The sequence below is a fragment of the Ranitomeya imitator genome, chromosome 4 (assembly GCF_032444005.1).
Source record: "Ranitomeya imitator isolate aRanImi1 chromosome 4, aRanImi1.pri, whole genome shotgun sequence".
Taxonomy (NCBI): domain Eukaryota; kingdom Metazoa; phylum Chordata; class Amphibia; order Anura; family Dendrobatidae; genus Ranitomeya; species Ranitomeya imitator.
This window is the reverse complement of record NC_091285.1, coordinates 182,095,541-182,110,020: the sequence shown is the minus strand read 5'-3', so window position 1 is coordinate 182,110,020 and position 14,480 is coordinate 182,095,541.

Sequence of the window (14,480 nt, the reverse complement as noted above, 5' to 3'; positions counted from 1 at the left end):
TTCCCTTTAACCCTAGTGTGACAAGTGTCACAAATTGTTACTTGAGCCACAGAAGTGTATTCACTCAGTGTGCCATGATATTGTGCTTCTGTGATGTACCATGTTTTCCTGTAGTAGCAATACTTCTGCAAAAAGATACTTCCACGATGCCCGCCATAATTTTTTCATGGATTCTGTAAAAGAAGAAAAAGTTCTTTGTGTCTCAGAATGAATTTGAGTACACATTATGGGACAGAGGCATGCTCTTAGAGCCCTTTTAGGATGCTTTAAGATTTGCAGAAATACAAGTAAGTCGATATACCTAAGCAATATTGCAGATTTCAGCTTTCAGCAGAATCATCAGAATTCTCCCAAAATGTCAGTTCCCCTTGGAATATACAGCCACCATTATCTTCTTCATCAAGACATGAAGGAATACAGAAAAGTGACATAAATAAACTACTAATACTTATCAACAAACTGTAGGAAATAACACAGCACTAATCTTCCAACAGCTCAAGATATTTAATACAGCATAAGACAGTAGCTGTTGTACACTCCAAAAATCACTTACGGTAAATTTTATATTTTGGGATCTTTAAAAAAGTAAGAGATAACTAATACTAATTACGGATATAACTCTGTTCCTTAGGGTACCGTCACACTATACGATTTACCTACGATCACGACCAGCGATATGACCTGGCCGTGATCGTAGGTAAATCGTAGTGTGGTCGCTGGGGAGCTGTCACACAGACAGCTCTCCAGCGACCAACGATGCCGAGGTCCCTGGGTAACCAGGGTAAACATCGGGTAACTAAGCGCAGGACCGCGCTTAGTTACCCGATGTTTACCCTGGTTACAAGCGTTAAACTAAAAAAAAACAAACAGCACATACTTACATTCTGGTGTCCGTCAGGTCCCTTGCAGTCTGCTTCCCGCACTCAGTGACTGCCGGCCGTAAAGTGAAAGTGAAAGAACAGCCGCTGTGCTCTGCTTTCACTTTACGGCCGGCAGTCACAGTGCGGGAAGCAGAGACGGCAAGGGACCTGACGGACACCAGAATGTAAGTATGTGCTGTTTGTTTTTTTTTAGTTTAACGCTTGTAACCAGGGTAAACATCGGGTAACTAAGCGCGGTCCTGCGCTTAGTTACCCGATGTTTACCCTGGTTACAAGCGAACGCATCGCTGGATCGCATCGCTAGATCGCTAGATCGGTGTCACACACACCGATCTAGCGATGACAGCGGGAGATCCAGCGATGAAAGAAAGTTCCATACGATCTGCTACGACGTACGATTCTCAGCAGGATCCCTGATCGCTGCTGCGTGTCAGACACAGCGATATCGTAACGATATCGCTGGAACGTCACGAATCGTACCGTCGTAGCGATCGAAATGTTATAGTGTGACGGTACCCTTACACATTTACTATTCAATTACTTTTCATTTCCACTCTTTAAGATGTAAACTGTAAATGTATTCACCATATTTCATGTATTTGAATATTATCAGCTTGTAACTCTTGAATAAAAAAATATTTTATAAAACCAGAACATTTTGTAATCATTTACCGTACTTTAACTTTTGGCTTTTCAACCATGAAGCTCCAGTTACTAATCAGATGACTGCCATTTGTTGAGGAAGTGCACCACCACATTATGGGTGTCAGGCCTGAGCATTCTTACATGAACAGTTTCCTAGAAAGTGGATTGGTCGTCTTGGGCCAGTCTCCTGATCTGACCCCCTTAGACTTTTATCTTTGGGGTCATCTAAAGGCAATTGTCTATGCTGTGAAGATAGGAGATGTCCAGCATCTGAAACAATGGATCCTGGAAGCCTGTGCTAGCATTTCTTCTGCGGTGTTGCTATCAGTGTGTCAAGACTGGGAGAAGAGGGTTGCATTGACAATCCAACACAATGGGCAGCACCTTGAACACATTTTATAAGTGGTCATAAACTTGTAAATAACTCATGAAAGAATAAAGTTACGCTAAAACCAAGCACACCATTGTTTTTCTTGTGAAATTCTCAATAAGTTTGATGTGTGACATGACCCTCTTCCCATTGGAAAAAATAAAGTTGGATCCAAAATTGCTGACTTCAAAATGGCCACCATAGTCACCACTAGTGATGAGCGAGCACTAAAATGCTCAGGTGCTCATTGCTCGGGTCGAGCAGATTGGTATACTTGGGTACTCGGCCAGAACAACGATCCCAATGTAAGTCTATGGGAGCCCCGAGTATTTTTAACGTGATCCCTGCCGAGGGTCCTTTTAAGGTCTAAAAACGTCTGAAAATGATTTAACACTGCTCAAATGGCACAGGGACATCATGGGGATCGCTCGTGGAAGCATTCCTGACTCCTAGTTCACAGATTTAATAATTTTTTTCCGAGATTCATGCTATTTTCCCGATGCCACAAAAAACACACTAAAACGAAACCAAAACGGATTTTGCTGGGAAATATGTTAAGGAACATCCTTTGCAGGTTAATGACTTTCCTGTAAGGCCAAATAATTAACCCCAGACTGAAAATTTTCTCCCCCACTTAGGCTTAGTTCAGACGCAACGTTTTTGAAGTGTTTTTCAACTTTAACATTGCTTTCAACCACTACAAATGCATTCACTGGGAAATGACATTGAAACATTTAACACCCCTAGCTAGCCATGTGGTGTGTGACACATAAGCAGACCCATCTTGTTTCATTTATGAAGGAGGGGCTCTTAGGGTATGTGCACACGTTCCGGATTATTCATGGATTTTTCACACTTTTTGCGCGTTTTTTCGGCGGCTTTCCGGTGCAAAAACACTTAAAAAACACATACATTAAGCATCCGCAATTTTTGTGCACAAGTTGCGTTTTTTTTTTGCAAAAAAAACGCATGCGCAAAAATACGCAGCATGTTCATTAATTTTGCAGATTTTAAGCAGATTTCCCACTATATTATTGCATTGGGAATCTCCGGAAAAAAAGCGCAAAATCTGCACAAAAAACGTGCAAAATACGCGACAAAAACGCGTGCAGAATTCCTGCCGAAAACATCAGGATTTTCTCAGGAAATTTCTGCATACTTTCCGGACGTGTGCCCATAGCCTTAAAGTAACAGGGCCTATTTTTACTGGTGCATCAGACAGCATTAATCTTCTTAAAGGGCCATTATTAAACAGTGGGTCTCCTAAACTGTTGTAGCCTATGCTGTGAGTGGATGGGCTGCCAAGAATTACGATGCACCACAATACCCCTTTCATAAAATGTCCAGGAGGGCCTCCTGAAAAATGTTGCATTCAATGCAAGGCCTGCTCTGCTACCAATTTATATGCACCCCAATAAGCCTTTGAACCCACATACTGGATGGGCCCATGCAAATCCACTTCACAATATTAATTTTGTACGCCCGTACTCCTTTGTATTAGACATTGGCCAGAAGGCCAGCCCTGCTGCATTGTCATATGCACCCCATTACGCCTTGGAACCCACATACTGGATGGACCCATGAAAATCCATTTCACAATATGCATTTTATACTCCCGTACTCCTTTGTTTTACACATTGGTAGCAAGGCCAGCCCTGCTGCATAGTCAGTCATATGCACCTCGTTAGGCCTTGGAACCCACAAACTGGATGGGCCCATGAAAATCCACTTCACAATATGCATTTTATACTCCCATACTCCTTTGTTTTACACATTGTCTGCAAGGCCAGCCCTGCTGCACAGTCAGTCATATGCACCCCATTATGCCTTGGAACCCACATACTGGATGGGCCCATGAAATGAAAATCCACTTCACAATATGCATTTTATACTACCTTACTCCTTTGTTTTACACATTGGCAGCAAGGCCAGCCCTGCTGCATAGTCATATGCACTCCATTACGCCTTGGAACCCACATACTGGATGGGCCCATGAAAATCCACTTCTATTTTTTAATGGTATGATGGTTCCCTCTTTGCAGAATTATTTACAGGAGAATTAGGCAATTTTATTTGCCATGTTCTTAACAGTAAGGTTCAGATACAGCTTTAAATAAGGCTAATACTTGCAATACAAAGCAATTTTATTGCAAACTACAAAATTCAAGGAATAGTATGATTGAATAGTATGAGTGTGTACACTTTTGTATATGTTAACATACAAAGGTTAATAAGTACATATAAGGATTAAATACATATAGTGATTGCATATATATAAAAATTAACTACATACAGTATACGTACATCATCCACAAGAGGCTTTTAAACATCATCCATCTGGAATATCAGAGAAGCAACACCAAGACATAGAACCCCTGGGAGATTACCTACACTGCATGGGCATTCCCAATTATGCAGGTATCAGCACACTGTACATGTACAGGTACCCCAGTTTTGGCATCTATCTTAGTCATGTTTCTCTGGTCTTATATAAGTGATTTACACTATGTAGTAACTCTAGTTTCACCCAGCCTTTCAAGTGGCCAGCTTTCAAGGTTGTATAAAACTGAGATATCCTGAAGTCATCAGACAAGGGGCCATAAACTCCTAGAATATAAAGCTACAAGGATTTAGATCAAACCACCACAGACACAGTTTCAGTAAACCTTAATGTTTTATAATGACAAACAGCAAACATATAGAGGCTTAGAACTGTTTGTGAAGTGAATAAACATTTCTCAAGATTGTGTCACTATGAGCATTGTCTGTCACATCTGTAAATGTTTTACAACAAATGCAGCTATGTGATTGTCTGAATGCATTCGGTATACAGTATTTTAATCTGGATTCCAAATCGCCATTTGTATATTCACCATTTGTACATTTGAGGCAGCCAAAGTTATGGCTCTCAAGGAGAGAAACTAATATAGTGGACAAATAAATATTTGTAATGAACTACTGAGCCAAACTAACAGCATTGCTTTATCAAATTTATATGAAGTGTATTGTGTCCAATGTGAGCAACCAGGCAACACAAAAAGGAGCTTTTCAAGTGAGCTCTTTAAGGTACACAAATGTTATGAAGTCTTTGCCAACAAGGATGTGGTTTCACCAATGGGGGATACCTTTCTAAAAAATATACTATTGCCATCACAGCCCCCTTGCTCAAAATTTTGTGGCCTATAAAAGTATAGAACACGTTCACCCAGGTCATGTCGTCGGAGATAAGGCAGAGACATTGCAGGAAACAGAGTTAAGAAGTAGGCCCAATGTAGGGGTATGGGTCTCTGAGACTTTTAATGGAGGACATGAGCTGACAAACAATTCCCCAATGTGGGGTCCTTTTTTCACTAAAAATAATAGTGCCATCACAGCCCCCATGCCCAAAATTCAGTGGCCTATAACAGTACAGAGCATGTTCACCCTGGTCATCTAGTGGTTCTGGATGATGAGGATGAGGATAAGGAGGAGGATAAGAACAATCAGGCCAAATATAGAACCGTATACCCATGTATGGTTGTGAAGAGGTGCATGAGAATACACCTCCCCAAAACAGAGAATGTATTTGAGGTTATGTTTCGCTGTTTTCACTTGGTGGTGTACCGAAGTCTTTCCCAATCCAGCCCTTGTTCATTTTTATAAGAGTAAGCCTGTCAGCATTTTCAGTTGACAGGCGGATGCGCTTATCTGTTATAATTCCACCAGCGTCACTAAAAAACCCGCTCTGACAGAACGCTAGCAGCAGGGCAGGCCAGGATCTCCAAGGTGAAGAGAGTCAGTTCATGCCACGTGTCCAGCTTGGATACCCAATAATTAAAAGGCACAGAGGATCACGAAGGACGTTTGTACGATCTGCAAGGTACTCTGTTATGACCTGGTGGTTAGCAGCCCCCCACATATATTGACTGTGAGTAAAGATGAAAGTCACAAACGCAGAAATGAAACAGGTTTCAGCAAAGGGAGGCCAGACTTACTAAATAGACAGAGGATAGGAAAGGTAGCTTTGCGATCAGCACAAAAAACTACAAAAAAAAACCACGCAGAGTATGCAAAAAGACCTCCGCACAGCTAGCAAGACAAAATCATGATATCCAGCTGGACAAGAAAACAATGAACGAATTAGATACTATCAGGAACTTAGCTTTTGCTGGAGTAGACAGGTCACCAGAAAGATCCAAGAGCGAACTGAACCAATGCAGAAACATTGACAGCTGGCATGGAGTAACGATCAAAGTGGAGTTAAATAGAGCAGCCAACCAAAGGATAAACCACGTCACCTGTGTAAGGAACCTCAGAAGCAGCAGCTCCACTCACAGCCACCAGAGGGAGCCCACGGACAAAACTCACCGAAGTACCATTCACGACCACAGGAGGGAGCTCGACAACAGAATTCACAACAGTACCCCCCCCCTTGAGGAGGGGTCACCGAACCCTCACCAGAGCCCCCAGGCCGATCAGGATGAGCCAAATGAAAGGCACGAACTAGATCGGCAGCATGAACATCAGAGGCAAAAACCCAGGAATTATCCTCCTGACCATAACCCTTCCACTTGACCAGGTACTGGAGTTTCCGTCTTGAAACACGAGAATCCAAAATCTTCTCCACCACATACTCCAACTCCCCCTCGACCAACACCGGGGCAGGAGGATCAACGGAGGGAACCATAGGCGCCACGTATCTCCGCAACAACGACCTATGGAACACATTATGGATGGCAAAAGAAGCTGGAAGGTCCAAACGAAATGACACAGGATTAAGAATTTCAGAAATCTTATATGGCCCAATGAAACGAGGCTTAAACTTAGGAGAGGAAACCTTCATAGGAACATGACGAGATGACAACCAAACCAAATCCCCAACCCGAAGTCGGGGACCAACACACCGCCGGCGGTTAGCGAAACGTTGAGCCTTCTCCTGGGACCATGTCAAATTGTCCACCACATGAGTCCAAATCTGCTGCAACCTGTCCACCACAGTATCCACACCAGGACAGTCCGAAGGCTCAACCTGCCCCGAAGAGAAACGAGGATGGAAACCAGAATTGCAGAAAAAAGGAGAAACCAAAGTAGCCGAGCTGGCCCAATTATTAAGGGCGAACTCAGCCAAAGGCAAGAAGGACACCCAATCATCCTGATCAGCAGAAACAAAGCATCTCAGATATGTTTCCAAAGTCTGATTAGTTCGTTCGGTTTGGCCATTAGTCTGAGGATGGAAAGCCGAAGAAAAAGACAAATCAATGCCCATCTTAGCACAAAAGGACCGCCAAAACCTTGAAACAAACTGGGAACCTCTGTCCGAGACGATGTTCTCCGGAATGCCATGCAAACGAACCACATGCTGGAAAAACAATGGCACCAAATCAGAGGAGGAAGGCAATTTAGACAAGGGTACCAAATGGACCATCTTAGAGAAGCGATCACAAACCACCCAAATGACCGACATCCTTTGAGAAACAGGGAGACCAGAAATAAAATCCATGGAAATATGCCTCCAGGGCCTCTTCGGGACCGGCAAGGGCAAAAGCAACCCACTGGCACGAGAACAGCAGGGCTTAGCCCGAGCACAAGTCCCACAGGACTGTACAAAAGAACGCACATCCCGTGACAAAGAAGGCCACCAAAAGGATCTAGCCACCAAATCTCTGGTACCAAAGATTCCAGGATGACCAGCCAACACCGAACAATGAACCTCAGAGATAACTCTACTAGTCCATCTATCAGGGACAAACAGTTTCTCCGTAGGACAACGGTCAGGTCTATCAGCCTGAAACTTCTGCAGCACGCGCCGCAAATCAGGGGAGATGGCAGACAAAATTACCCCCTCTTTAAGAATACCCGCCGGCTCCGGAACACCCGGAGAGTCAGGCACAAAACTCCTTGACAGGGCATCAGCCTTCACATTCTTAGATCCCGGAAGGTATGAAACCACAAAATCAAAACGGGAGAAAAAGAGCGACCATCGAGCCTGTCTAGGATTCAACCGTTTGGCAGACTCGAGATAAGTCAAATTCTTGTGATCCGTCAAGACCACCACGCGATGTTTAGCTCCTTCAAGCCAATGTCGCCACTCCTCGAATGCCCACTTCATGGCCAACAACTCTCGATTGCCAACATCATAATTGCGCTCAGCAGGCGAGAATTTTCTAGAAAAGAAGGCACATGGTTTCATCACCGAGCCATCAGAACTTCTTTGCGACAAAACAGCCCCTGCTCCAATCTCAGAAGCATCAACCTCGACCTGAAACGTGAGCGAAACATCTGGCTGGCACAGCACAGGGGCAGAAGAAAAACGACGCTTCAACTCCTGAAAAGCCTCTACAGCCGCAGAGGACCAATTGACCACATCAGCACCTTTCTTGGTCAAATCAGTCAACGGTTTAGCAACACTAGAAAAATTAGCGATGAAGCGACGGTAAAAATAAGCAAAGCCAAGGAACTTCTGTAGGCTCTTCACAGATGTCGGCTGAGTCCAATCATAAATGGCCTGGACCTTAACAGGGTCCCTCTCGATAGTAGAAGGGGAAAAAATGAAACCCAAAAATGAAACCTTCTGAACTCCAAAGAGACACTTAGACCCCTTCACAAACAAGGAATTCGCACGAAGGACCTGGAACACCATTCTGACCTGCTTCACATGAGACTCCCAATCATCCGAAAAGACCAAAATGTCATCCAAACATACAATCATGAATCTATCCAGGTACTCTCGGAAGATGTCATGCATAAAGGACTGAAACACAGATGGAGCATTAGAAAGCCCGAATGGCATAACCAGGTACTCAAAATGGCCCTCGGGCGTATTAAATGCTGTTTTCTATTCATCGCCCTGTTTAATTCGCACCAGATTATACGCCCCTCGAAGATCTATCTTGGTGAACCAACTAGCCCCCTTAATCGGAGCAAACAGATCAGACATCAGCGGCAAAGGATACTGAAATTTGACTGTGATCTTATTAAGAAGGCGGTAATCAATACAAGGTCTTAAAGAGCCATCCTTCTTGGCTACAAAAAAGAACCCTGCTCCCAATGGTGACGACAACGGGCGAATATGACCCTTCTCCAAGGATTCCTTTATATAACTCCGCATAGCGGCGTGCTCTGGCACAGATAAATTAAACAGTCGGCCCTTAGGAAACTTACTACCAGGAATCAAATTAATAGCACAATCGCAATCCCTATGAGGAGGTAAGTCACCGGATTTGGGCTCCTCAAATACATCCCGGTAATCTGATAAAAACTCAGGGACTTCAGAAGGAGTGGAAGGCGAAATTGACAACAATGGAACATCACCATGTACCCCTTGACAACCCCAGCCGGACACAGACATAGATTTCCAATCCAATACTGGATTATGGACCTGTAGCCATGGCAACCCCAAAACGACCACATCATGCAGATTATGCAACACCAAAAAGCGAATATCCTCCTGATGTGCAGGAGCCATGCACATGGTCAATTGCGTCCAGTATTGAGGTTTATTCTTGGCCAAAGGCGTAGCATCAATTCCTCTCAGTGGAATAGGATACTGCAAGGGCTCCAAGGAAAAACCACAGCGCCTGGCAAACTCCAAGTCCATCAAATTCAGGGCAGCGCCTGAATCCACAAATGCCATAACAGAATAGGATGACAGAGAGCAAATCAGTGTAACGGACAAAAGAAATTTAGACTGTACAGTACCAATGGTGGCAGACCTAGCGAACCGCTTAGTGCGCTTAGGACAATCGGAGAGAACATGAGTGGATTCACCACAGTAAAAACACAGTCCATTCCGACGTCTGTGTTCTTGCCGTTCAGCTCTGGTCAAAGTCCTATCACACTGCATAGGCTCAGGCCTATTCTCAGAGAACACCGCCAAATGGTGCACAGCTTTGCGCTCACGCAAGCGCCGATCGATCTGAATGGCCAAGGACATAGACTCATTCAGACCAGCAGGCGTGGGAAATCCCACCATGACATCCTTAAGGGCTTCAGAAAGACCCTTTCTGAAAATTGCCGCCAGGGCACATTCATTCCACTGAGTACGCACAGACCACTTTCTAAACTTCTGACAGTACACCTCCGCTTCATCCTGACCCTGACACAATGCCAGCAAGATTTTCTCTGCCTGATCCACGGAATTTGGTTCATCATAAAGCAATCCAAGCGCCAGAAAAAACGCATCAACATCCCGCAATGCAGGATCTCCTGGCGCAAGGGAAAATGCCCAGTCTTGAGGGTCACCACGCAACAAAGAAATAATGATTTTTACTTGTTGAGCGGGGCCACCAGAGGAGCGGGGTTTCAAAGCTAGAAACAGTTTACAATTATTTTTGAAATTCAGAAACTTAGATCTATTCCCAGAAAATAAATTAGGAGTAGGAATTCTAGGCTCTAACATCGGATTCTGAACCACAAAATCTTGAATGTTTTGTACCCTTGCAGTGAGATGATCCACACAAGAGGACAGACCTTGAATGTCCATATCTACACCTGTGTCCAGAACCACCCAAAGGTTTAGGGGAAAAGAAAGACAAAACACAGTGCAAAGAAAAAAAAATGGTCTCAGAACTTCTCTTATCCCTCTGTTGAGATGCATTAATACTTTTGGCCAGCTGTACTGTTTCGACCTGTTGGTTAGGAGCACCCGGAATGACCTGATAGTTAAACTCACACAGGACAAGCTCTGGGATGTGGGAGCTCTGCTGACCGCAATCCCTAATCCTATCACACACACTAGAAATAGCCGTGGAGCGCTCCTGACGCTCCCTAGGCGCCTCGTCACAGCCTAAGAGCTAGCTAGCCCTAGAGATAGAAAATAAAGCCTACCTTGCCTCAGAGAAATTCCCCAAAGGAAAAGGCAGCCCCCCACATATATTGACTGTGAGTAAAGATGAAAGTCACAAACGCAGAAATGAAACAGGTTTCAGCAAAGGGAGGCCAGACTTACTAAATAGACAGAGGATAGGAAAGGTAGGTTTGCGATCAGCACAAAAAACTACAAAAAAAACCCTGCATCCCAGAGGTTCCAGCTAGCAAGACAAAATCATGATATCCAGCTGGACAAGAAAACAATGAACGAAGTAGATACTATCAGGAACTTAGCTTTTGCTGGAGTAGACAGGTCACCAGAAAGATCCAAGAGCGAACTGAACCAATGCAGAAACATTGACAGCTGGCATGGAGTAACGATCTAAGTGGAGTTAAATAGAGCAGCCAACCAAAGGATAAACCACGTCACCTGTGTAAGGAACCTCAGAAGCAGCAGCTCCACTCACAGCCACCAGAGGGAGCCCACGGACAGAACTCACCGAAGTACCATTCACGACCACAGGAGGGAGCTCGACAACAGAATTCACAACAGTACTCCCTCACCATCTTCCCAAACATTGCACTTTTTCTGACAGCACCCCTTGCCTCTGTGCCATCACAATGGGAGGGTCTGAGAAAACTGTCCCAGAACTTTGCCATTGTTCCCCTGCCTGAGCTGGATTGTACTTCTGTCTCTTTTGCTTGGACGCCTTGGTTGTACAACAAACTCTGACGTCTGCCGCCAGCGTTCTCACATGGGAATTTTCTAAGTAATTCCGCTACAAGGGCCCTCTGGTACTGCAACATTTTAGTACACCTCTCTGCCTCTGGCAGAAGAGATAGAAAGTTCTCCTTGTAGCGTGGGTCTAGAAGTGTCACCAACCAGTAATGAGTGTCACCTAAAATATTTATAATGCGAGGGTCACGTGAAACGCAGCTCAACATAAAGTCAGCCATGCGTGCCAGACTGCTAACAGGCAAAACTTCCGTGTCGTCACCAACAGGACGGCTGACCATGCTGTCCTCCTCCTCCTCCCTGTCCTCAGGCCGTCCATGCTGAACAGATGGTATGACAGCTGTGATTGTAGTACCGTCTATAGCGCATGAAAGTAGCTCCTGTTCTTGCTCCTCCTCCTCATTGCCTACCAATCCACGTTGAGAAGACATGAGGCTGGGCTGAGTGTAATCCCCCTGTATGGTTCCTTGCTCCATGTCCTTGGCTCTGCCTGTAATGCAGCCTCTTTAATTGTGAGCAGAGAGGTTTTCAGAATGGTGAGAAGCGGGATGGTGACACTAATTATGACGTCATCGTCGCTCACCATCTTGGTGCAGTCCTCAAAGTTTTAAAGGATGGTACATATGTCTGACATCCATGTCCACTTCTGAGGTCTTATATGTGGAGTCTGAACTGAATATCGATGGCCTTGTTGATGTTGGTAGTCAACAACTGCCCTCTTCTGCTCACAAATCCTTTCCAACATGTGCAGCATAGAGTTCCAGTGCGTGGGGACATCACACACGAGCCGGTGAGCTGGAAGCTGCAAACGCTGCTGAAGCACGGCAACGGAGGCTGAAGCTGTGGTTGACTTTCTAAAATTGGCAGACAGACAGCATACTTTCACTAGCAGATCCGGCAGCTCCGAGAAGCTTTTCAGAAAACGTTGAACCACGAGGTTAAGCACATGGGCCAAGCAAGGTACGGCCATTGTCACACACGACCATGCCTGGCTGTAGGTTCAGCGGTGTCATCCAAATATCTGACTGCTCTTTCAGCACTGCCCACAACTCTTCTGCATTGTGCGGTTTGTCATCTATGCAGATTAGCTTCAGCACAGCCTGTTGCCGCTTGGCTGAGGCAGTGCTGCAGTGCTTCCATCTTCTGACTGATGTGTTGATTTCAAAGATGGATGATGAAGAGGAGGAGGAGGTGCAGGATCTGTAGATTGTGGGGGCAACCCTGATTGACGCAGGGCCAGCCATCCTCGGCGTGGGGAGGATGTGTTACATCCCAAGGTCTGATTGGGTCCCGGCTTCCACTATGTTAACCCAGTGTGCCGTTAGTGAGATGTACCATCCCTGCCCACAAGCACTTGTCCACGTGTCCGTGGTTAGATGGACTTTCCCTGTAACAGCATTGCTGAGGGCACGAGTAATGTTGTGGGACACATGCTGGTGTAATGCCAGTACGGCACACCGGGAGAAATAGTGGCGACTGGAGACTGAGTACCTTGGGATCGCCGCCGCCATCAGGTTGCGGAAAGCTTCCGTCTCAACAAGCATAAAAGGCAACATTTCGAGCACAAGCAGAAGAGAAATGTTAGAATTTAAGACTGTGGCCTGTGGGGAGTTGGCTGGGTATTTCCGCTTGCGTTCCAAAGACTGGGGTATAGACAACTGAAGGCTGTGCTGGGACAAGGAAGTGAACGGGCTTGATGATGGTGCTGCTTGACTGTGGGCAACAACAGATGCAGGGCTAGAGGCATCTTCACATGCACGGTGGACTGGGGATTGGCTTCGCCTTCTATGCAAAACAGTGGAAGAAGCAGTGGTGTCACCTGCAGACAGTGTTCCAGGAGCCTGTGGTTTGGCCCACAAAGTCGGGTGCTTTGCTGCCATGTGCTTGATCATGCTGGTGGTGGTCAGGCTGGATGCTTTGCTACCCCTGCTGATGCGGGCATGGCAGGTGCTGCAAATGGTCTGTTTGGGGTTATCGGCAGTCTTTAAAAAATAACCATACTCGGGAAGATCTAACAATGGCAACTTCAGTTAAGTTGGTGTTACAGGGAACGGATGCACGTCTTCTGTGGCCACCACACTGCTTCTTCCTGCCTGATGGGGGGATATGCCTCCTTCCCCGTTTGTGCTGCTGTCCTCGCTATGCATGTCCTTCTGCCAGGTTGGGTCAGTCACTATGTCATCCACCACGTCGCCTTCCACAACAACACCCTGCTCCTCCTCCTGACCTTCTGGCAATTGTGTCTCATCATCGTCCACCTCTTGTGACACTTTCCCACCATTGCATTGTGATCGGGGCTGGTCAAAGCTTTGAGCAGCTCTACATGCGATCTCATCCGTCCCCACTTCAAGTTGACCGGCCAAAAGTCCGGAATCTTGAAATGGAAAACTGAACAGCTCTTCAGAGTGTCCAAGTGTGGGATCAGTTGTCTCAGGGCACTCGGCATGGTGGGAGGAAGGAGGATCAGAGTGCAGAATATCCGGGCCACACTCACGGCTACTCAGAGTTGACCATGTGGAAGACATGGTGTTGGTGGCGGCTAAGTGACTGGAAGCATTATCCGATATCCAACCAACAGTTTCACACTGCTCTGGCTTCAATAGTGGTGTGCTGCGGTCCTCTAGAAACTGAGACAGGAAGGTCGATCGAGAAGATGTGGGTCTTTGTTGTGGCCCATTTTCACCTTGGCCATGGCCCCGTCCTCTGCATGCACCATCAGCATCACGTCCACTTGCCCATTTGAAATGGACTACTGCACTATTTCAAAAGCTTAACGCAAATGTATTTATTTGGAGCTAAATTAAATCTGATCGGTATGCCTGCAAAGCTGTTTCAAACACAAACACCAGGCCTCAGCCTCACATAACATACTGTATTAAATTTTGGGGGGCTTTTTGCTGAATTTAAAACCCCCCCAAAAAAGAGTGGCACAAGTCTAGCACACAGAACTATGCTACGTATGCCTGCTGAAATACGATACAACATAACTCAGCCTGACATAACAGACTGTATTAACTTTTTTTTAGGGTTTTGTATAATTAAAAGAAAAAGAACAAGGCTA